Genomic DNA, 24,362 nt, shown 5'->3' on the forward strand with positions numbered 1-24,362 from the left:
CAAACGTAGGTTAGGTCTTTTCACATAGTCCCACATTTCTTGGAGACTTTGTTCATTCCTTTTTGCGCTTTTTTCTCTGATCTTGGTTTCTCATTTTATTTCATTGAGTTGGTCTTCGACTTCAGATATTCGTTCTTCTGCTTGGTCAATTCGGCTATTGAAACTTGTGTTTGCTTCACGAAGCTCTCGTATTGTGTTTTTCAGCTCCTTTAATTCATTCATATTCCTCTCTAAGTTATCCATTCTTGTTATCATTTCCTCGCATCTTTTTTCAAATCTTTTTTCAAGGTTCTTAGTTTCTTTGCATTGATTTAATACATGATCTTTTAGCTCACAAAAGTTTCTCATTATCCATCTTCTGAAATCTAATTCCGTCATTTCATCACAGTCATTCTCCGTCCAGCTTTGTTCCCTTGCTGGTGAGGAGTTTTGTTTTTTTCTAGGAGGCGAGGTGTTCTGGTTTCGGATGTTTTCCTCCTTTTTGCGCTGGTTTCTTCCCATCTTTGTGGATTTGTCCGCTGGTCGTCTGCGTCGTTGCTTACTTTTCGATTGGGTCTCTGAGTGGACACCCAGAATGTTGATGATGAAGTATTTCTGTTGCTTGGTTTTCCTTCTACCAGTCTAGCCCCTTCGCTGTACGACTGCTGAGGTCTGCTCCAGACCCTGCTTGTCTGGGGTGCACCTCTAGCAGCTGTGGCACAGCGAGGGATGCTACCAGTTTCTTTTTCTGCTATCTTTGTCCCAGGATGATGCCTGCCTAATGTCAGTCTTTTGGATATAGAGGGGTCAGGGAGCTGCTTGAGGAGACAGTTTGTACTTTATATGGGCTTAATTGCTGAGCTGTGCGTTCTGTTGTTCATTCAGGGCTGTTAGGCTGCTATGTTTGATTCTGCTGCAACAGAGCTCATTAAAAAAACCCCTTTTTTTTTCTCAAATGCTCTGTGTTGAGGGGTTTGGGCTTTATTTTTGGATGTTCGATGAAGTGTCCTGCCCAGCTAGAAGGCAGACTAGCCACTGTTTGGCTGCCGAGGCTCCGCCCTGCTGTTGTGTGATTCGCCCTGTTCCTGCAGGCTCTGCTGTGGTCTCCGCCACGCCCTGCGGTGGAGTCTCTTCATTGTAGCATGTTGCCTCAGCAACGGCAGGCTGCGTCAGCAGTGGGCGTGTATCTCAGTTGGGGCGGGTTGCCTCGGCAACGGCTGGCTGCGTCAGCAGTGGGCGTGTATCTCAGTTGGGGCGGGTTGCCTCGGTAGTGGTGTACGCCCCTCCCCCACAGAGCGTCTCGGACCGTCTGCTCGGGATAGTTTGAAATCGCGGTTTTGTTCGTCCCACTGGGTATCCCAAACGATCTGTCCCTGCAATCCCCTGGGCTGGGCTACTGTCCAAGTCTCATTCAGTCTCAAGTCCAGCCCTCTCAAGTCTCAGGTTGCCGGTTCAACAGCGCACCCGGACAAGCGCGCCCTGTGGGGATTGCTGGGTAGGGCCGGCCGCCGCTGCCCCGGCTGCTGGCTTCGCCAGGCAGACCTACTGCCTGGCGTCCCGTGTCTTTTTATACTTGGGAGTTTCCCCATTCTGTGGGCAGCAAAGATCAGTCTGGAAATGCAGCTCGGACTCACCGTTTGCGGATTCAACACGAGCTCCACTCCTGGGTTGTTCTCACAGTGCCATCTTGACTCCTCTCCCCACCTGTTGAATTTCTTGAATTCATTCACAGTGAAGGGTGGCACCGGCTGGATACAGAGCAGGGTTTTCAAATCATTCTGGGCTCAGCACACCTAAGGCAACTTATGCCAGCTTAACTCTTGGGGTGCCCTCTCCAAAAATAAGTTCATACAGCAAAGGTAGGTGCTGTTATCCCCATTTTACAGATGGAAACACTAAGGCACAAATGAGTGTTGAGCGATTTTCCAAAGTCACACAGTTAATAAGAAAGAGTCAGGGTGTGAACCCAGACAGTCTGGTTCCAGATGGCTGAAGCCCAAGCTTTGCTCCAGAGTTTGATTCTATCCTGCCTTCTTTATAGGATTAAGAGGATTAGATGAGGTAATATATAGAAAGCATTTAGCACAGTGCCTGACAGATAGCACTCAACAAGATTAGCAGTTATTAACATCATCATTACTATTAGCTAGAGCATGTTAAGGCTGTTTTTACCAGAGCCGTCCATCAGAAGGACCAGAGCAAACTGCTATGTACCCAAAATTACCCTCTGTCATATTGTGATATAATAAGAAATATATATTTGGTTTTCATCTGCAGTTTCTTGCACAGAGCTCCTAAAACGCTCAAAATTTCTAGGTGATAGAGGTAGGAGGAGCATCTTTTGTTAATCATAACGAGCTTCTTTCAACCATACCTGAGTTTATGTTAACGAGATAACTGATGGCTGGAAGCCTCTAGATAGTTTCAGGATGAGAGCTGGTTGCCAGAGGAATCAGCAGTGTGGCTAGAGCATCGAAACTTTTGGGGCCCCTGCCCCTAACCTCCAGGGAAGGGGAGAAGGGCTGAAGATTGAGCTCATCACCAATGACCAATAATTTAATCAATCATTCCTATACCATAGAACCTTCATAAAAACCCTAAATGATGGGGTTTAGAGAGGTTCTGGATTGGTCAAGGAATCCATATGCCAAGGAGGGATAGCACACCCCAAGCTCTACAGGGTCAGAAGCTCCCTGCTCCACACTCTTCCTGACCTCACCCTATGGACCTCTTTACCTGGATGTTTCTTTGTATTTTTTATAATAAACTGGTAGATGTAAGTAAAGTGTTTCCCTGAGTTTTGAGAGTCATTTATATTAATTTATTGAAACTGAGAAGGTGATTGTGGGGATTCCTGATTTGTAGCTGAGACATATAAAATCATGGCAACTTGGGGAACCTCTACTTATGATTGGCTTCTGACATGGGGGGCAGTCTTGTGGGTTTGAACCCTTAACCTGTGCAGTTGGACTAACTTTAGGCAGTTAGTGTTAGAATTGAATTAACATTTCTATCTAGAACGTTCTCTCATTTCTCCACATGGCAAACTCCTATTAATCCTTCAAGGTCACATGTCATCCTTTCAATTTCTTCTTTACAAACGTTGTTGACATTTATTAAATAATATTTAAAAGGTTGCATTTTACTTACATGTTTACATGTCTGTCTCTCCCACTGAAGTCCAGACTGTAAAATGCTTGAAGAAATGGGCCATGCATCTCTGTGTCCTTTCACCTCACACAAAGCCTGGAACAAAGGAGATTTTACTTAAAAACCTGGCAAGTAAATGAGTGCGTAATTACCGCTGTGATCTTAGCCTACTCATCTTACCTGAAAGGCTGATCATTTCAGAATCAAGTACCAGGAAAAAAAAAATTTCACCTAATGCTGTACCTAAGCTGAGATCTATAGAAGTCATGGACCAAAATCAGAACTACTGAACTTTCACCTTTCTCAGCCGATGGAGAATAAAGCTGTAGGCTCAACCCCAGCTGTCACAAAGCTAGCCCAAGTGAAGGTACCTACTGCTGCTACACAAAGGTCCTTCTTATGCCACTGCGTCCCGATTCCCCATTTTAGTTCCTTCAGAAGTTAGGCCGCTGTGGCTCTCGTCAATCATTATTCACGTGCTTTTTCAGAAATGACTTGCAAATCTTAGAAAGGAGTAGGTGCTCCCTGATAAGGCCCGAGTTGAAGGAATCAAATCCAAGGGTTCTAGAAAGCAGGGAGAAAATGGATTCCACCAGAGAGCCAATATGGAGAAAGTTTAAAACTTCCAAGTGGGTCTGGAGATTTAGAAGAGCTTTTGGTGATCATCACCCTTCATTCTTATTTATTTCACAATGTACCTTCTGCTATATTTTGTATTTGGGGAAGAAAGCCATTTATGTATCAATTTTCTATTTTTTTTTTTTTTTTTTGGGATGGAGTTTCGCCCTTGTTACCCAGGCTGGAGTGCAATGGTGCGATCTCGGCTCACTGCAATCTCCGCCTCCAGGATTCAGGCAATTCTCCTGCCTCAGCCTCCTGAGTAGCTGGGATTACAGGCACACACCACCACGCCCAGCTAATTTTTTGTATTTTTAGTAGAGAAGGGGTTTCACCATGTTGACCAGGATGGTCTCGATCTCTTGACCTCATGATCCACTGGAGGCGGCCTCCCAAAGTGCTGGGATTACAGGCTTGAGCCACCGCTGCCCGGCAGCTATGTATCAATTTTCTCAAGGAATGGTTAATGTGGTCAACCTGAACTCAGATATTATCTCACCTAGCTAGCTATGTAGTAGTGACATCTACTGGGGAACATTGTCACTTCAGAGTTTTTATTTGTGTACTGTACTAAGAAACTTCAAAATGTTAACTTACTTAATCTTTGCAACAATGCTATGAGGTAGTTAATATTATAATCTGCATTTGTTGGATAAGGAAACTGAGACAGAGAAATGAAATAACCAGCCGAGTGTCATACAGCTATCACGTGGTAGAGCTGGGATGTGATTTCAGAGCATGGCTCCAGAGTCTATGTGCTGAAACATTAAGATCCATTGCCTCTTCTATCATTCATCACCTGCACACTGAACATGCCCATTAAATAGCATTTTGCCTTTTGCTTTGAAGCTATGTGTTTGTATTTACAATTTCCCAATAAACACTGTTCCTCTCAGGGCAGGGTCTGTGTTTCCTTTTTCTATTTGCAATGTCAACACTTAGCACAGTTCCTAACACATAATAGGTGTTTAATAAATATGTTCAATAAGTGTTGCATAAATGAATGAATGGGCAAAAGACTATCTTCGTATTTGAGGGCAGGCTCAGAGTAGGGAGAGAGTGAATGGTCAGCAAGGCACGGCTGCTCTCTTTGGAGTCATCATATTTCTCAATATGGTTTTCAGAAATGCACGTGAATGAGAGCTGGGGCATCTATAATTCAAGTCTGCTAATCCTTGAGCTCATCAGAGGTATCTCATAGCTTACAGAATTAAGTCCACATTTCCTAGCTTGAAATAGAAGACCCTTCGGGATCCGGCTCCTCCCTCTCTCTCCAGCTTCTGGGGTTACCACAATACCCTGCATCCTTTCCAGTGATCTCATGCTATTTGTGGGTCCCTGTGCAAGCCATGCCCTCACACCTGCACATTTGGACATTATCTTTAACTAGAATCTCCTTTTCACTTCACCAGGCCCTTTCTTACTTTGCCCTGAGCAACCCGTATTTATTTTCAAACTTCAGGCACCATCTCCTCCGAGAAGCTTTTCCAGAGGTGACAGGGCTGCGACCCTCTTCTGTGGCACAATAGCATCATGGGTAGAGAAAGTGCTGCAGGGTGCAGGTAAGTGGCCTGGGACTGAATCCCAGCCTGACCACTTACTAGATGTGTGACCTTAGGTGAGTCGCTTAATCATTCTGTACATTTCCTCCCATGTTCAAAATGGGGGTATTGAAAAACAGTATCTACTTCATAGTGTTGTAAGCACTGAATGAGTGAATAAATGGACTATGTGTAAAACAGTGTACAGTAAGGGGAACTGAAGTATGTGCTATGATTATCCCCATTCTCTTCTACTCATCTTTCTTTTCCTACAAGTCAATAAGTCCCATAACCAGAGGCCGTATCTTCAGTGTCTTTATGTCCATAGGGCCTAGCAAAGTACCCATTGGGAAACCAATGAATGCCTGGGAGGGAGAGGGAAGAGAGCAATGTAGAAATAAATGTGCTTGTTTTTTTACTTGTGGTTCCAATGCCTGCAAACAGAATTAGACAGTATACAAGCTCTGAGCAGGAAATGGAGCAAAGAAGTACTCTTCATTGTGGCTTTGCCTCATACATCTCTCTGCTTGGTTCTGTGCCAGTTCTCCTCTGGTGGCTTCATCCCCTCAACCCCCTTCCTGCTCTCCAAACCCATCCCCCACCAAGTCATCTTTTGAGAGCTGCAACCACTTCCACACATGGAAAACATATTGAAGCCATTCTGGATGGTCCTTATGAAGAGACATAAACCCAAGTGATATGGTATTTCTGGGACCAGATCTCATCAGATGGGTAGGGAAACATCTCTGTGGGTACAATACTAAAGGCTCCAAAATGTGCTTGGCTCCAGAATGCTTCTCCTGCCTCTCTCCCTCCACAGCTGAACATTTCTGGCACTAGACTCATTCCTCAGTATAAGTCATTGTATTTCTAGAAAGACTCCATTCCAAATACAAATATGCTACTCAAGAAGGCTAATCTCATTTATACACACGAAAGGATTTCTTGTTCCCATGAACAGCGGAGACCTAGAGACTTTTAGGTAATGAGCTGGTTCAAGTTGCAGAGAAAAATAAGAGATGCCATTTATCAAGTACTTTCTATGTGCTATGAGGCTTCATGAAAATGTCTTTTAAACATTTGACTTTAAAGTGCTGTGTTAAGAAGGTGGGGCTGGGTGATTGACCCTAACAGGTGGCCCTTTGTTGACAGGAGGAGGAGAGCTTCTGAGGAGAGAGGCAGTTCAAAAAAGGGAGAGGTGTGGACACTGGGTCAAATACATCCAAAGATGAGCCCATACTAGACAGTTTTAGGAAGAGCTGCTGGTGGGAGGAGGCGATGACACGGCTACTTGTGGGGTCATGACTATTCCTCACTATATGGCCTCAAATTAACATGTATTTTATTACTCTCATTCTCTTTCTTTTCCTCTCTTTTTCATTAGAACCCATTCCCAAAGAGAACCAAGTAAATAACTCTTTTCTCTAAGACCATGAGTTGCCCATTTGCTCATTTGCCCAGGGGTTGTGGATTGTATACCTACCCCCTGCCATACAGAGAGGAAGGCACTAAAATAAAGAACTTATGGTAATGTACAGTCCTTGCACCCACCCCACCACTGTAACTGATCTTACTCTGTAACTTTCCACTGCCCACACCGACCCTATAAAACCAACTCCTATCCCACTGCCCCTTGCTAACGCCCTTTTCGGCCTTACCCAACCTGTACCCAGGTGAATAAACAGCCATGTTGCTCACACAAAGCCTCTTTGGGGGGGTCTCTTCATTCAAAGCACACATTTTTAACATTCACGGTCTCACCAGCTCCCACATTAATGCTCTGGACTTCCAAGTGTTTTAAAGACTATCCTGGATTTCCCTGTCATTCTTGCTACAAATTTAAGATTGAGAAAGGGAAGAGAGAAGGTAATGATGTCAAGAGGAAGTACAGTGCTCAAGATTTTTTTTTCCTATATGACCATCTTGTTGGAAATGACTCGTTTTCTAATTGCCCATTAACTATGTGTAATTGGTTACTGATTCATTAAAGGCAAGCAACTCAAATACTTGAATGCGTAGATATTTCCTCAAGATATGAAATCAAGTACTTTCTATGTGCTATGTTCACAATACAATGCTATTGTGAATGTAATTATCTCCACCAATGTGGTGATTCTTCTGCACATTGTGTGAGACACATAACTTAGGCACAGGGTTTCCCATTTTCTTGACTGTGGAGAAATGCCGACACTTGAATTTAACCCAGTCTTGGTAGCTTTACTTGAATCACCTTCAGCTCTACTGAGTTGATAATAACTATATTATCTTATTTCATGAAAAAATTTTACTTTTCTAACTCAGTCAAATCAACATATTTGTGTGTGTATCCTTTCCAAATCTTGAGGAAACCATTTTAATGTTCAGTAACCAAATATTCGACAATGTCTGCTAGCTGCTTTGGAAATCAATTTTGAGGAAATCTGTTATACAGATGAGTTATAAATATTGGAGCCTGATGATCATTGCCACAACAAAGAAAAGAAATGAATATAAAACTCAAAAAAACCCTAAACAGTGATGCCTCTGGAAATATCTATCAGTAGGCAGAACATACATCTTTTTCTTAAAAGAAAGAACTTAACATGAAGGGGAAACAAAGAATCTTGGAGAATTTTATGTTAGGACACAAAGAAGCCCTGAGCTACTGTATGGATTCAGGCAGAATAAAAGCAAGAGAAATAGTCTTTCTCAGTACAGTAGGAGCAAAGGAAGCTAATGAATGGGACAAGGATGAGACAGCGTAGGAGGAGAAGAGCAGATGGTGAAGGAGGAGGAGGAAATGGAGTAGGAGGATGAGGAAATAGAGAAGAAGGGGAAGGGGAGAGGGAGGAGGGAGGGAAGGAAGGAAGGAACAAACCAACAAACGAAGGGAGGAAGGGAGGGAGGGAGGGAATGGAGTAAGTTGTCCATTACATCTGACAGCTTCAATTTATTGGTAAATTAACCCAGTGGAGGTTAAGTGAAAGAGGAACCATGTTGTGAGAATAACAAAACAATTTAAAACTGAACAAAGAGATAGAAAGTCCCAGCAGCACTAGAACTAGAGTAGGCCCGACTTTAGGACCCCAGCCCTACAGAGAGCTACTGTCAGAGCAGCCATGCTTCTTATCCTTATCATTTCTATCAAAGTTTCAGATTTGAAGTAAAGAAGATCTGATTAGCCTGACTTGATTCAGGTTTAAAAGCTTCTGGATCAATAGCTATAGCATATTTTCAGGGCAGGGGTAGGAGTGGAAGGCATATGTGTATCAAAAGCCAGTTAAAAAATACCTAAATATTTTATGCACCCTTACTATACATCAGAAGATTTTTTTAAAGCAATTATCCTGCCTCAGCCTCCCAAGTAACTGGGATTTAAAGCATGTGTCACCACGCCCAGCTAATTTTGTATTTTTTTTAGTAGAGATGGGGTTTCACCATATTGGTCAGACTGGTCTCGAGTTCCTGACCTCAGGTGATCCACCCATCTCGGCCTCCTGAAGTGCTGATTACAGGCATGAGCCACCATGCCCAGCCCATGAGAAGCATTTTGAAGAGCTAACAGTATAATGGAGAATAAGCGGACAGAATTTCTGCCCCTTAGGAAGTTCAGGGGATCTGTATGGGCAAGACTACCACCAAATTAGTCTCTATTACATTAAGTCAAGAAATAGTGTTTCTGAGACTGACTCAGGAAAATATGCAAACCAGAAAGCTGTAGACTTATTACTGCAGGAATTATGGAGACAATAAGTCCCCCACTGAAACCCCAAAACCATGTGGCAGCTTATGGAGGTTTCTGTTTTAAAGAGGTAGGGAAGAGAGAGAGAGAGACAGAGAAACAGAGAGAGAGAGAGAGAGAGAGAAAGAGAGAGAGAGAAATGGAGAAAATGGTTGAGAGAAAGAGAAGCCTTATCAAGTTAAGGGAAGATTAACTTTACATTAAACAATATTAGACACCACTTAGGATTAATAGAAAAAAGTCCAAATTATACTCACATTTGTGATAATTACATAGCATAATACCTGGTATCGTAGATGCATAAATATTAACAAAACCTGAATTTATGCTATTGATAGAAAGACACAAAACATAGGCATAACAACAGTTATACAGGTTTTACATATGGGCAGTTTGAACTCTGGTATATTATTTCTATGTGACCCTGGACAAAGGGGGTCTTTAAACTGAGGACATTAAAGCATACTGATAGAATTTCATGAAGATTACATAAAATAATGCATGTAAAATCATATAATAAGTGCTCAGTAAATACTAATTCCTTCTCTATCTTCTTATTAAGTGCATGGTCATAACATTCAGCATTTTACTAGAAAGTCTGTGTTTTTAAACAAAGTATTAAAAAGTTATTATTACAAATGCAAAGTGCTAGACAGAAAGTCTAGGTCTTAGATAAACTATGTTTCTTGCAGTTCAGTGAGACTGTTCATTAAAGGCGGCCGCTATCACCACCTGGTGGCAGCATACTGTATAATTTTTTTAAATTTCAAAACGATATAATCATACATATTTACAGGGTAAAGTGTAATATTTTGATACCTGTGTACAACACATCGTAATCAAATTAGGGTCATTGGAATATTTTTCATCTCAAGTATTCATCATTTCTTTGTGTCGGGAACATTCAAAATCCTCTCTTCTAGTTATTTAAAAATACAGAATAAATAATTATTGAACATAGTCATCCTTCAGTGCTACAGAACACTAGAACTTATTCCTCATATCTAGGTATAATTACGTGTTTCTTAACCAACCTCTTTCCCTATCTCCTCTTCTTTTCACCCTTCTTAGACTCTAGTTATCATTATTCTACTCTCTACTCAACTCCCCCATGAGTGAGAATACATGGCATTTGTCTTTCCGTAACTGCCTTATGTCACTTAACATAACATCCTCTAGACTCATCCATGTGGCTACAAATGAGAGGATTTCATTTTTTTCTATAGCTGAATAGTATTCCATTGCATACATATCTCATGTTTTCTTTATGCATTCTTCTGTTGATGGACACATAGGCTGATTCCCTATCTTGGCTATTATGAATAGTGTTTCAGTAAACATGGGAGTGCATACATGTCTTTGACACTCTGATTTTCTTTCCTGTGGATATATGCCCACTAGTGGGATTGCTGGGTCACATGGTAGTTTTAGTTTTACTTTTTGAGGAACCTCCATACTGTTGCCCATAATGGCCATACTAATTTACATTCCCACAAACAGTATATAGGAGTTTCCTTTTCCCCTCCACATCCTTGCCAGCTTTGATTTTTTTTTTCCTTTTGATAATAACCGTTCCAGCTGGGGTGAGATGGTATCTCACTGTGGTTTTGATTTGCATTTCCCTGATAATTAGCAACATTGAGCATTTTTTCCACATATTTCTTGACTGTATGTCTGCTTTTGAGAAATTTCTTTTCACATCGTTTGCCCATTTTTAACTGCATTATCTGTGTGTGTGTGTGTGTGTGTGTGTGTGTGTGTGTGTGTGTGTGTGTATGTGTATGTGAGGTGGGGGAGAGGGAGAGGGAGAGAATATGTGTTGGCTGAGTTGTTTGAATATTCTGAGTATTGTTCCCTTGTTGGATAAATAATTTGAAAATATTTTCTCCCATTCTGTAGGTTGTTCTTTACTCTGTCAATGTTTCCTTTGCTATGCACAAGCTTTTTAATTCAATGTAATCTCATTTGTCTATTTTGGCTTTTGTTATCTTTGTTAAGATCTTTTCCATAAAAATATCTGCCTAGACCAATGTCCTGAAGCATTTCTTCTGTTTTCTTCTAATAGTTTCATAGTTTGAGAACTTATTTTTTAGGTCTTTAATACATTTTGAATTGATTTTTGTATATGGTGATAGAGGCCTAGTTTCATTCTTCTGCATATGAATATTTGTTTTTTCCAGGACTATTCATTAAACAGACTGTCTTTTCCCCAGTGTATGTTCTCAGTATCTTCGTTGAAAATCAAGTGTCTGTAAGTATGTGGATTTACTTCTGGGTCCTCTTTCTGTTCCATTGGTCTATGTGTCTATTTTTATGTCAGTACCATGCTGTTTTGGTTATTATAGGTTTATAGTATATTTTGAGGTCAGGCATTATGATGCCTACAACTTTATTCTTTTCACTCAGGATTGCTTTGGCAAATTGTCCCTACTTGCAAGATGGCATGCTCTCACACAGAAAAACTAAAGGTTCCATCAACAAAAAACTCTTAGAACTGAGAAATAAATTTAGCAAAGTTGTAGGATACAAAATCAACATGCAAAATCCACATTATTTCTATATACCAATAATTAACTAGCTGGAAGAATTATTTATTATTTCATTATATATATCACTCAAAATATTCTACAAAAATCAAGAAAGCAATCCCATTTTTAGTAGCCACAAAAAATTATAATATTTTAAAAAATAAATTAACAAAGGAGGTGAAAAATCCCTATGTGAAAAAATATAAAATTCTGATGAAAGAAATTGAAGAGAACACAAAACAATGAAGGGACATCCCATGTGTATGAGATCGGAAAAATTAATATTGTTAAAATCATTGTACTACCCAAAGGAATCTACAGATTCAATGCAATCTCTATCAAAATACAAATGACTTTCTTCACAAAAATATAAAAAAATTCAAAAATGTATATGGAACCACAAAAGACCCCAAATAGCCCAAAGCAATCTTGTATATTTTTGAATGACAACTATACATAATGAAATCCTAAACATTCCTTAGAGTCTCGCATATTTCAAATATTGGAAAGGTTTAGACAACAACTGCTTTTACAACACCTTTTCCTATCCAGTAATGTGGTGGCGCTAGGGCATGTTACGAAGATACCTGAAGCAGTCATCTGGATTTTCACATTTTGATGGCATCAGCTGGATACCACTCTCCCTCTACATCCTCAATATCCTTGCAACCTGAATTCAAAAGCTTAGGCATTGCTTTGAAGAGTTATGTAAAAATAAAGCAGGTTATGACACCAAAAGCATACGCAAAAAAAAAAGAGAGAGAGAGAAAGAAAATAAATTGGATATCATCAAAATTAAAAGCCCTTATGCTCCAAAGTATATTCTCAAGAAAGTGAAAAGACAATCCACAGAATGACAGAGCATTTTTGCAAATCATATATCTGATGAGAGAATTGTATCTAGAATATATAATTCTCCTACAACTCAATAATAAAAAGACCAGTAACCCAATAAAAACGGTCAAGATCTAAATAGATATTTATCTAAAGAATATATACACAAAGCCAAAAAAGACATACAAAACGTTCAGCATCAGCCGTCACAGAAATGCAAACCAAAATCAGGAGACACCATTGCACACATATTGGCTATAATAAAAAAGACAGTTAATAACAAGTGTTGGCAAAGATTTGGAGAAATTAGCACCCTTATACAGTACTGACAGAAATGTAAAATGGTGCAGCTACTTTGGAAAACAGGCAGTTAGTCAAAAAATTAACCCGGGGTTATGAAATGACCCATCAATTCTACCTCTAGGTATAATCTACGAGAAGTGAAAACATAAGTCCACACAAAACTTGTACAAAAATATTCATAAGCGCATTACTTGGCTCTATTCATGCCAGAGAGTGAAAACAACCTCAAGTGTCCCTCAATTAATTCCTATGGTGGAATATTACCCATCAATAAAAAGAATAAAGTACCTATACATGAACATGTCTGAACCTTGAAAATACTGTGCAAAGTGGAAGTCAGTCACAGAACCACATATTATATAATTTTTATATGAAATATTCAGAATAGGAAAGTCCATAGAATCAGAATGTAGACTGTATTTTCCTGGGGCTGGAGGGGTATACTGAGGTTGGGAGATAATGATTAAGGGAAATGGGGTTTCTTTCTGGGGTAATGAACACATTCTAAAATTGCTTGTGGAAATGGTTACACAACTCTGTGAATATATAAAAAGCCTCTATATATGTATAGGTTAATCGGATATTTTAATTATATCTCAGAAAGTTTGTTAAAAAGTAAAAAAGAAAGCATATCCCAAAACAGTGATGGAGAAGAGGTTCACCATTTCTCCCCTATGCACACAAAAGTTTTTTCACGTTCTAGAAAAATTTTCAGAACTAAAAATTTCAATCTAACATTGGAAGCTAATCTTTTATAGAAGCTTTATTTGAAACTTTGGAAACATTTTTTTTCCTGGTTTTATTTTACCATAAAAGAGTATTCTCTTTTAGCTTCAGTGGTGCTCATCGAAATGGGAAAATAACACAATTTTACATTTAACTGTAATGAGATTCACTTTAGATATTTAGAGCAGAGCTAATGTTTACCACCAGAAGTCATTGATGTTGGTATTGCATTACTGATTCTATGATCTGACCCGTGGTCACAGTCCCTTCCACAACACACACACACACACACACACACACACACTCTCACACGTGTATATGCACACAATACTCTGGTGCATTAGGTTGTGACATGGAACATTTTGGGGAACCTTGTCTGTGGTGCCAAGGCAGGCCCCAGCTAGGCTTGCTTATGCATCTGTTTAGTTTCAGCTTCTTATATTCCTAAAAACAGTATTTCTGGATCTCTATAGCTCATTGGAATGAATCACAGAATCTATGTATTGAAAAGTACTTTACAAGCATCTAAGTCTTACATAGACTTTCCAGTGTGAATTAAACTAACCCAATCTTTCATTCCTATCTGATTCTGCTCCAGTCATAGAGACACCACGCAAAGAGTAAGAAAGCCATTTTTCATGACCTTCCTCGTTTCTCTGAACAAAGCCCAGTGTCAAAAACCTTTGAAAAGCATGTATTATAGTGAAGAACAAGATTCAAAAAAATGTTTGGAAGCATTCATGATACAGAAAAATAATTTCCTCTTTCTCGTCCCAAAATAAAAAACAACCTTATGATGTGTTAGATTGAAATGTTTAAATATTGAACCAGTGCCAAAAAATGATTTGTAAGCCTCAATAAGTTTCATGAAATTTAAAAATGATATTATTGTCCCATCTGACAGAGTGTCTTTGAGGACTAGAAGCTGTGTGGCCCAGATTAGGGGCCCTCTAAGGAAAAATAAACATGCAGCACATTTGACTTTGAAATACAGTGACATATATAATATTCAAAGACATATATTCAATGAGGTGTATTTGCAATTGCTAGTTACTAGTATCAGTTGGCTTCCTACACAGAGCAACGGGGTTCTTTTCTCGCATATTAGATGCTGATACTTAAAACATAAAGCTTCTTTCTAAAAAAAAAAATACATAGAAAAAAACAACACAGTGCCTATTCCCACTCAATGGACTATCCAATTTGATATTTTAAAAGACGGACAACTGATTGTCAAGGAGATGGGTATAATATTTACATATGTAATATGAAACTCACATGTCATTTGTTTATTGGAGATGTTGTAACATGCACAATATTAGCTGCATGCCTGGCAGTCTCAGCTCTGTCTACCCCAATGCCTACTATGTAATGAGTTTCCTAAAGCCGCTGCTGTTGGAGAAAAGGGCCTGTTTGGGGTTTGTTTTGCTTGGTTTCTATTCTTCTGTTTCCATCTCTTTACCAGAAATGCTTTATGCAAATAGCATCTTTTCCTTTGCCATCTCCTGCTGTACTACAAAGCACTGGAGAGTGAGAGATGGTTAGAAAGAGGGGGTGGGGCGAGAAGGGTCCTTGTTCACTCTCGGCTGCTCTGAGCTGAGAGCAGGCACAAGATTGATGACATTCCCTGGGTGTACAGGAAGATCTCCTCCTTGTGAAACACTGCTCATGAGGCCTGATAGACTTGTCATCTCTTAATAAACATCACTGATGTGTCGGAAGGAGAGAGCCGGCACAGGAGAAGGGCATACCCAGCAGAGTGCTTGCCTTTCTTGATGATTTACTTAGCTTGCCCTGCTGATGGTGCCACAGAGGAGTGGTCCTGATTCCCCACCTTGAAAATCCTCTGCAAGGCCTCCATTCCCTTTCAGGACCCAGAGATATGTAGTTGTGATCCAGCTCCACCTTCTGCGGGAAACTTCCTAACTTCCCAGGTCTCTTTGCATCTCTGAATATGGATGCAAAGCGGAATTGAGGATTACAGTGTTACAGATGTCTCTTTCCACCGGTAGGCAGGGCACACAACATACTACTGTTCTCCCTAGTCCCTGGGAAGCTTCTTCCCTGGGTTTTTAGAGTGATACAGAAAGAGCATCAAATCAACTTTAGTAAAGTCACAGGAGCAACCCGGAGAAAGTCTGTCCTGGTTCAAGAACTTCTTTACCTCTTCTCCTCACTTGCCATCTCTTCTTTCTCTACCTAGCTTATAAATTATTCCTGAAATCCAACCGTCTCCACAAATATGCCCTCATTGATTCAATGGGCAGTCCTTGCTGCCCTTTAGTGCATGTGGTCCACAGAGGGAATTCTCAGTATTTCTTCTCCACAGGGAACACACCTCTGTTTTGCCATCCAGGTCCTACTAAAGAGCTGTCACTGAGCACATGTGCCACAGACATTTGATGCAGAGTGAATGTGGGCATGGATGAATTCCATGTTCATTCTTTTCCCCATCAAACTTGAAACCAAACTTAGTTTTGCCTCCTAAATAAACATAACCGTTTCAGTGTTCATTTTTTTCACTGAGATGTTTAATTCTTCTTTTCAATGGGTGATCAGCATGTTTACTTCTACACACCTACATCAGAGCCTCCTGGAGGAAGGGAGCCAGGGGCTGTCTCTGGACAGCACTAGAGTCCCTTTTCAGGAAGTCTTTCCTGATGGGTGTTGCCAATGACCATGATGAAGACACTCACGGACACCTTCTCATACTATTTAGTGTCCCCTTGAGCATTTTAAAATCAATGCTTTATAGTTTTCACAGTAGAGATCTTTCACTTCTTTGGCTAAGTTCCTAGGTATTTTACTTTATTTGTAGCTATTATAAATGGGATTGCTTTCTTGATTTCTTTTTCAGATTGTTTGCTGTTGGCATACAGAAATGCTCCTAATTTTTGTATGTTGATTTTGCATTCTGCAACTTTACTGAATGTTTTGATCAATTCTTATAGTTTTCTTGTGAGGTCTTCAGGTTTTTCCAAATATAAGATCATAATATCTTCAAGAAAAATTTGACTTCTTTCTTTCCAATTTCAATGCCTTTATTTCTTTATCTTGTTTGATTGCTCTAGCTAGGACTTCTAGTATTATGTTGAATAACAATGGTGAAAGTGGACAGGCTTGTCATGCTTCAGATATTCAAGGAAGGACGTTTTGTTTTTTTCCCATTTAGTGTGATACTAACTTTGGGTCTGTTGTATATGGCTTTTATCATGCTGAGGTATGTTCCTTCTATACCCAGTTTTTTTAGGGTTCTTATCTTGAAGTGATGTTGAATTTTATCAAATGCATTTTCAGCATCAATTAAAATGATTGTATGATTTTTGTCCTTCATTCTGTTGATCTAATGTATCACAGTAATTGATTTGCATATATTGTACCATCCTTGCATCCACAGGATACATTTCAGTCATGATGACTGATTTTTACAATGTGGTGAATTCAGTTTGCTAATATATTGCTCAGGAACTTTCCATCAATGTTCACCAGGAATATTGGTCTGAAGTGTTTTTTGTCTGTTTTTTATGTGTCTTTGTCTGGTTTTGGTATCAGGGAAATACTGGCCTCATACAATGAGCTTGGAAGTATTCCCTCCTCTATTTTTCAGAATAGTTTAAATATGATTGGTATTAGTTTTTTTTTAAATATTTGGTAAAATTAAGCAGTGAAGCTATTGGGTTCCTAGCTTTTTTTTTTTTCCTGGGAAAATTTTTATTATGGCTTGGATCTCCTTACTTGTTCTTGGTCTATGCAGATTTTGGATTTCTTCATGGTTCAATCTTGGTAGGTTGTGTGTGTCTAAGGATTTATCCATTTCTGCTAAGTTTTCCAATTTATTGGCACATAGTTGCTCATAGTAAGCGCCAGTGATCCTTTGATTTCCTATGGTATTGGTTGTGATGTCTCATTTTTCATCTCTGATTTTATTTATTGGGGTCTTCTCCCTTTTTTTCTTAGTCTTGCTAAAGGTTTGTTGATTTTATTTATCTTTTCAAAGGAAAAACTTTTCCTTTTATTGATCTTTTGTATTGTTTTATTCGTTTCAATTTTATTTCTGCTCTGATTTACTTTATTTCTCTTTCTCTCTTTCATTCTTTTTTTTCTTTGTTTTCTTTCCAACAGCCTTACTCTGTCACCAAGGCTGGAGTGCAGTGATGCAGTATCAGCTCACAGCCTCCTGGGTCAAGTCATTCTTGTGCCTTAGCCTTCTGAGTAGCTGAAATTACAGGCATTCATCAGCACACTCAGTAAATATCTCTACTATTCCTAGTAGAGATAGGGTTCTACTATGTTGACTGGGCTGGTCTCAAACTCCTGACCTCAGATAATCTGCTTTGTGCCAGCTTCCCAAAATGCTGGGATTATATCTTATAACCTATTACTTTAAAGTGATGAAAACTTAACACTGATTTCACAAATGAACAAATAAGCAAAGAGAATACTAATAAAAACTCTATAACTTTGTCTTACTCCTTTTAACTTTTTGTTCCTTTGATTTATGTCTTATTATACTGTCTATGTCTTGATAAGTTGTTTTGGTTATTATTTTTGATTTGTTCATCTTTTAGTCTTTCTACTCAAGATATGAGTAGTTTATACACCACAATTATAGTGTTGTAATCTTCTGTGTTTTTCTGTGTACTTACTAATATCTGTTGAGTTTTGTACCTTCCAATGATTTATGATTTTTAATTTTATATAAATAGCCTTTTCTTTCAGATTGAAGAATCCCCTCCAACATTTCTTATAGGACAGGTCTGATGTTGATAAAATTCCTCATCTTTTGTTTGTCTGAGAAAGTCTTTATATGTATCCTTCATGTTTGAAGAACATTTTTGCCAGATAGACTATTCTAGGATAAAAGTTATTTTTTCCTTCAGCCTTTTAAATATGCCATTCCACTCTCTCCTGGCCTGTAATGTGTTTACAGATAAGTCTGCTGCCAGAGGTATTGGAGCTCCATTGTATGCCATTCGTTTCTTTTCTCTTCCTGCTTTTAGAATCCTTTCTGTATGCTTGCCCTTTGGATGGTTGCTTATTAAACGTCTTGAGGTAGTTTTCTTTGGGTTAAATCTACTTGGTGCTCTATAACCTTCTTGTACTTGAATATTGATGTCTTTCTCTCAGTTTAGAAAGTTCTCTGTTATTATTCCTTTGAATAAATTCTACCCCCTCTTTCTACTGCCGCTTTAAGGTCAATAAATCATACTTAGATTTGCACTTTTGAGGCTATTTTCCAGATCTTGTATGTATGCTTTATTCTTTTTTATTGTTTCTTTCTGTTGTCTCCTCTGACTATTTTCTAACAGCCTGTTTTCAAGCCCACCAATTTTGTCTTCTGCCTGGTTGATTCCGCAGTTAAGCTATTCTGATGCATTCTTCAGTACGTCAACTGTGTTTTTCAACTCCAGAATTTGCTTAATTCTATTTTAATCTCTTTTTAAAATTTATCTGATAGGATTTAAAGTATCTTCTCTGTGTTATCTTGAATTTCATTAACTTCCCTCAAAACAGCTATTTTGAAATCTCTTTTTGAAAGGTCAAATATCTCTGTTTCTTCAGGATTGATCCTTGGTGTCTTATTTAGTTGGTTTGGTGAAGTCATGTTTTCCTGAATGGTTTTGATGCTTGTGGATACTCAGTGGTATCTTGGCATTGAAGAGTTAAGTATTTATTGTAGTCTTTGCAGTCTTGGCTTGTTTGTGCCCATCTTTCTTGGAAAGGCTTTGGGACTATTTAAGGGGACTTGGGTGTTGTGATGTAAATTTTCAGTCACTGCAACTCTATCTGCATTAGGGGGCACCCCAGACCTAATAACACTGTCTCTAACTGATTCATAGAGGTACTGCCTTGGTGGTCCTAGATAAGATGCAGAAGAATTCTCTGGATTACAAGGTGGGGAGTCTTATTCTCTTCCCTTGCTTTCTTCCAAACAAAAGGAGTCTCTCTCTCTCCCCCGCCACCCCCCACTCACTCTCTCTTTCCACAAGCACCCATGTGGCCATCACCCTTGAGACTACACTGGGTCAGACCTGAAGCCAGCACAACACTAGGTCTCACCTAAGGCCTGCAGTTACCCTTGCCTGGCTACCACCTATGTTTGCTCAAGGTACTAGCACTACAATCAGTAGGTGGCAAAACCAGTAAGTCTTGTGTCCTCCCCTTCAGGGAAGTGAGTTTCCCTAACTCTGGATAGGTCCCTCATCTGGGAACAAGGGCCTGGAGTAGAAAACCTTAGGAATTTATCTGGTGTTCTATTCTATTGCAGCGGAGTTGGCAGCTGAGCCATAAGACAAAGTCCTTGCTACTCTTTCTTCTCCATTCCACAGGCAAGGAAGCCTCTCTCTGTGGCTGCTACTGCCCTGGGCTCATGGCAAGTACTGCCTGGCTACCACTGATGTTCATTTAGAGCCAAAGGGCTCTTCAATCAGCTTGTGGTGAATGCTGCCAGGCCTGTGGTTCCCCCTTCAAGGCAGTGGTCTTCCCTCTGGCCCAGGGCAGGTCAAGAAATGCCTTCCAAGAGTCGAGGCCTGGAATCAGAGACCCCGGGAGCCTCCTTTGCGCTCTGCCTCACTGTGGCTGAGCTGATAATTAAGCTGCAAGGAAAAGTCCCCTTTACTTTTCCCTCTCTTTTTTTTCAGGCAGATGGAGTCCCTCTCCATAGCTACTACTTCTGGGAATTTGCTGGGTCACTCCTGAAGCCAGCACTCTCTGAGTCTTACCCAAAACCCACAGAAAACATTGCCTGGGTACCACTTCTGATTATTCAGGGCTCTTTAGTTAGCAGATAATGATTCCTTCCAGGACTGGGCCTTTCCCTCCAGGGCAATGGGTGTGTCTAGAAATGTCATCCAGGAGCTAGGGCCCGAGATGGGGGCCTCAGGTTTCTGCCTAATGCCCTATTCTACTGTGGCTGAGATGGCATCCAAGTTGCAAAATAAAGTCCTCTCTACTCTTCCCTCAAGTGGAAGGAAGGAGTTATCCAAGAGCTGTAAGATGCAGTTCCTGGGGTTGGGAAAGAGGTAATGTAAGTCCTCCCTTGGCATCCCGAGCTGGTGTCTCAGTAGGTCACATGCCCCCAGAGTCCACTGGCTCCAAGTTCAGTGCAGCACCAGGACCTGCTCAGTAATTGCAGACTTTGTGGCTGGATTGCCTTTCTAATTTATTTACAACTCGGAAGCACTTTGGCCTGTGATGGCAAAGCTTGCCAGAACCCACATTCTGATTTGCTAGGATGGTTGATTCCTCTCTGGATATGGCTGTCTAAATGCTCTCTCTGTGGGCACTGAGTTCTGACCAATGTGGCTTTCAACTGTGACAGGGCAGCACTGAGTTCCAGTGTGAAGTCCCACAATAACTGTGTTCTCCCTCCCCAAGCACACAGATTATTCATCCACGTTACACAGCCACCATTGGTGGATGGGGAAGGGGTGGCATTGGAAACCCCAACTGTGGATCCTACCCTCTTCAGTGCCTCTCTTAGTGATATAAAGTTAAAACCAGGTCGTGTGATCACTCACCTAATATTTGGTTCTCCTGAAGTTGCTTTCTTATATGGATAGTTGTTCAGTCTGGTGTTCCTGCAGGGAGGGCAGTCAGTGCACGCTTCTATTCAGCCATCCTGCTCTGCCTCAAGCTGGCTTCACAAATTTTTATAACCCCTCCATAATACTGTTTTGTCACCATTAAAGATTATCCATGGATACTGTCTTATACACAAAATCACTCTATTAATTATTTGTTAGTATTATCATAGCTTTTATCATCATCGTCATCATTATAATATTACCAGGCACAACTGAAGTTTCCTTCATTAGTCCAATAAACATTTATTGATCATGTCCTATGTGATCAAAGAGGATTGAAAAGTGTGGTGCCCCAAATGAATAAACTTTATTCCCCATCAACATAACTGCAAAACTATTCACAGAAACAAGAACTGTCCAGGCTATGTCCGATTGAAGATAAAAATGAAGACATACTCATAATAACAAAAGTGCATTATTTGGCTTTGTAGCTACCAATTATGAGAGTTAAGAACCCACTCAATTATTTCCTAACTAAATCTTAGGGTCCCTGTACAGTTTCTTAAGGCTCATAAAATAGTTTCCTCAGCTAGCAGGAGACATCCCTGTATTATTTTCTTCAGTTTCCCTCTTTGTTGTCTCCTTTTGCAACTAGCCTCAATAAACCAAGAGAGAAAAACTTTTTATGGCTCTTTGGATGCCTCTATGCGACATGTTTCTTTAGGAGGTGGGAGTTAGCAATGAATTTTTAAATGCTGGCTCAATCCTTTAAGCCAGCTTGCCCTCTCTAGTTGACAGACCCACCATTACCAATTGTCTTATATCTGTCACTTCACATTTCACACAACTTTTTGCTGTTTGCCAGGACCCGAAAAGGTTTTTTTTATTTTTTATACAAACACTCTTTCCCATAAATTCACTAATTTCAAAAGCTAGTGATACACCCCGAGGGAATCAAAACTGTTGTCAGATGAAGGAGGCCACACAGTGTGATGCTTTCTCCTGCCTCTTCTCCATTCTGGCTATCCTGGGCACAGAGGAAACGTTCCATCATAGAATTAGTGAGTAAATGTGCAGTCTGTTGTATTCATTCCATATTCCTGCATACTCAAACCATAGCTCCTTAAGGAAGAAATCTTTGATGTCATGTCTTGCGATTTAGGATACAAAACAAGGCAGTCTTGTAATTTCCATGTATCAGGGAAATCTTAGTGAAACAGCTTTTTATTTTTACTTTGCCTTTATTGCTCCTCCCTTTCCCAGGCAGGTTGCATGAGAGCTGAGAAAACAATAGGGGAGCATCCCATTGTTCTCAGAAGTGCGTGAGCCCGTGCATAGTTGTGTTTTACCACCTCCTCACTCCAGGTAGAAAAATACTGCATTCTTACAGAAATCTAGCAGTCAGAAATACAACGAATTCAATTGCCAGCAACGGAAAATCCCTCAGAAAGTGGTTTACAGAAATAACGGATTTAGATGCAGCATGTAACAAGTTTGAGTATTGGCATTGCAGAGTAGGACAATGATTCAGTAAGCCAGGCCCCTCCTGTCTCCCTGCTCTGCCATCTTTACTGTGTGGTTTCGATTTTATGGTCTTAAGATGGCAGCTGTACTTCAAGCATTATGTCTGCATGCCAGACAGAAAGAAGGGGAAAAGAGCAAGAGGCAAAAGGATGTGTGAATCAACTTTGTCCTTTTTAAAAGCTTTCCCAGAAACCTCAACCAGTAACTGCCACTTGTATCTCAATGAACAGAATAGGGTCACATGTTAATATCTGTTTTCGAGGAAGTCTAAGGAGGAATCTTTTTTAACCAGGCTCAGCACCCCACCAAATCCAATCAGTCTTTTGTCATCAGGGAAGAAAGACAGACTGAAAGTTAAATCAGTAATTAGCACTGTCTGTCAAGAATAGTGTTTGAAGTAGTGAATAAGGTCATCAAAGACATTTGCAAAAGAAAATTTGTAGGTACAATGCCTAAGAAGAACCTGTGTTTTAGGTTGCTGGCATTCTACAAAAGCATAACAGAAAATTCCAGGACAGTTTCATAAGCAGTGACTTCCAAGGTCAAAGGTAAAAATCACAGATTTCAAGTACATCTGCATTTTAAAGTGAGATTTTGGACATTCTCTGTAGGTTTTGCACAGGGAGTAGCCATTAACTGGCCCTCTGTTGATAAGCTAAGCACATACCTCTAGCCTACTTAATGAGAATAGACATGTTCCCCTCACCTCAAGTCAGGTGAAGGGGTCTGCATGAGAACCACATGGAACACTTGACTTGTGTTCTTTGAAGGTCAAAAGACACAGGGACTGGTATTTGATTCTGCCTTGGAAAACACTCAGCATGGGAACTTATGTTTAATCCTTCCCTGAGAGGAGAGCAAAGGAAGTGGCTGTACTCAGAGTGAGATGCACTTCCCCAAAAACCTAGGAAGAAGGGTATATTTTTCAAGGAACTATGTATAAGAACTCCTTCCATGCAAGTACTAATCAGGCCCAAACCCGCTTAGTTTCTGAGAGGAGATGAGATTGGTCATGCTCAGCATGGCATGGCCATAAACTAGGTATAAGATCTCACAGAAGAGGAACACTCTGGGTTTGTCTGAAAATGGATTGCAACAAAAGAGACTAAAGATTCATCCTAAACTGCCACCTTTTGTTTTCTCTACAGCAGGTGAGTCATAAAGAGTAGGATGACCTTGCATCTTGGTTGGTCTGGGCAGTCCCATGTGACCTCTGCTATTCCTGCAACATTATTAATAGCGCCTCCTTCCACTCTCCAAAGTGTCCCAGTTTGAATGATAAATTACATGGTCACTTGATAATAAGGGACTCTTACTGATGCATGGAACTGGATTACCAGCCTGCAGTTTTTCAAGGTTCTAATCTATGAAGGCACTAAAACATCACTGGAAAGGTGCTACCAACACTGTTTTGAGAGAAAGTATATATGTGGTTAACAGGATTACTTCAAGGCATTGATTAGGATACAGAAGGGTTATAGGGTATAATGGCAGATCATTGCTAAACTACTTTCTCAGGAAGATAGTTCCAGATAACTGAAGAGCTTTTATCCTACAAATAGGTTAGCAGGTTTAAACAAATCAGGAAATAGAAGAAAATGTGTGAGGTATTACAGGTGGTCTTCTGAGTGTATTCTCCCTACATAGAATTCAGTGCTAAATAAACATTGAAGAAATATGTAAAGAATATATCAGCCTAAAGAGGTGTCCAGTAATGTGCCTGCTGTGGATTCTCACATCTTACTCGCCTTCTCAGTGCATCATAATTTTAGCAATTACAAATTATCATGTGTTTTATTTCTCTACAACATTGTTTTCAGGTTAATGAGGATCTGAATATACCCACAGAGGAGTTTCCTATATGTAAAATAACAACTACATGAAAACAGGAACAAACATTAGATAACAAATG

The sequence above is a fragment of the Callithrix jacchus genome, chromosome 18 (assembly GCF_049354715.1).
Source record: "Callithrix jacchus isolate 240 chromosome 18, calJac240_pri, whole genome shotgun sequence".
NCBI classification, from domain to species: Eukaryota; Metazoa; Chordata; class Mammalia; order Primates; family Cebidae; genus Callithrix; species Callithrix jacchus.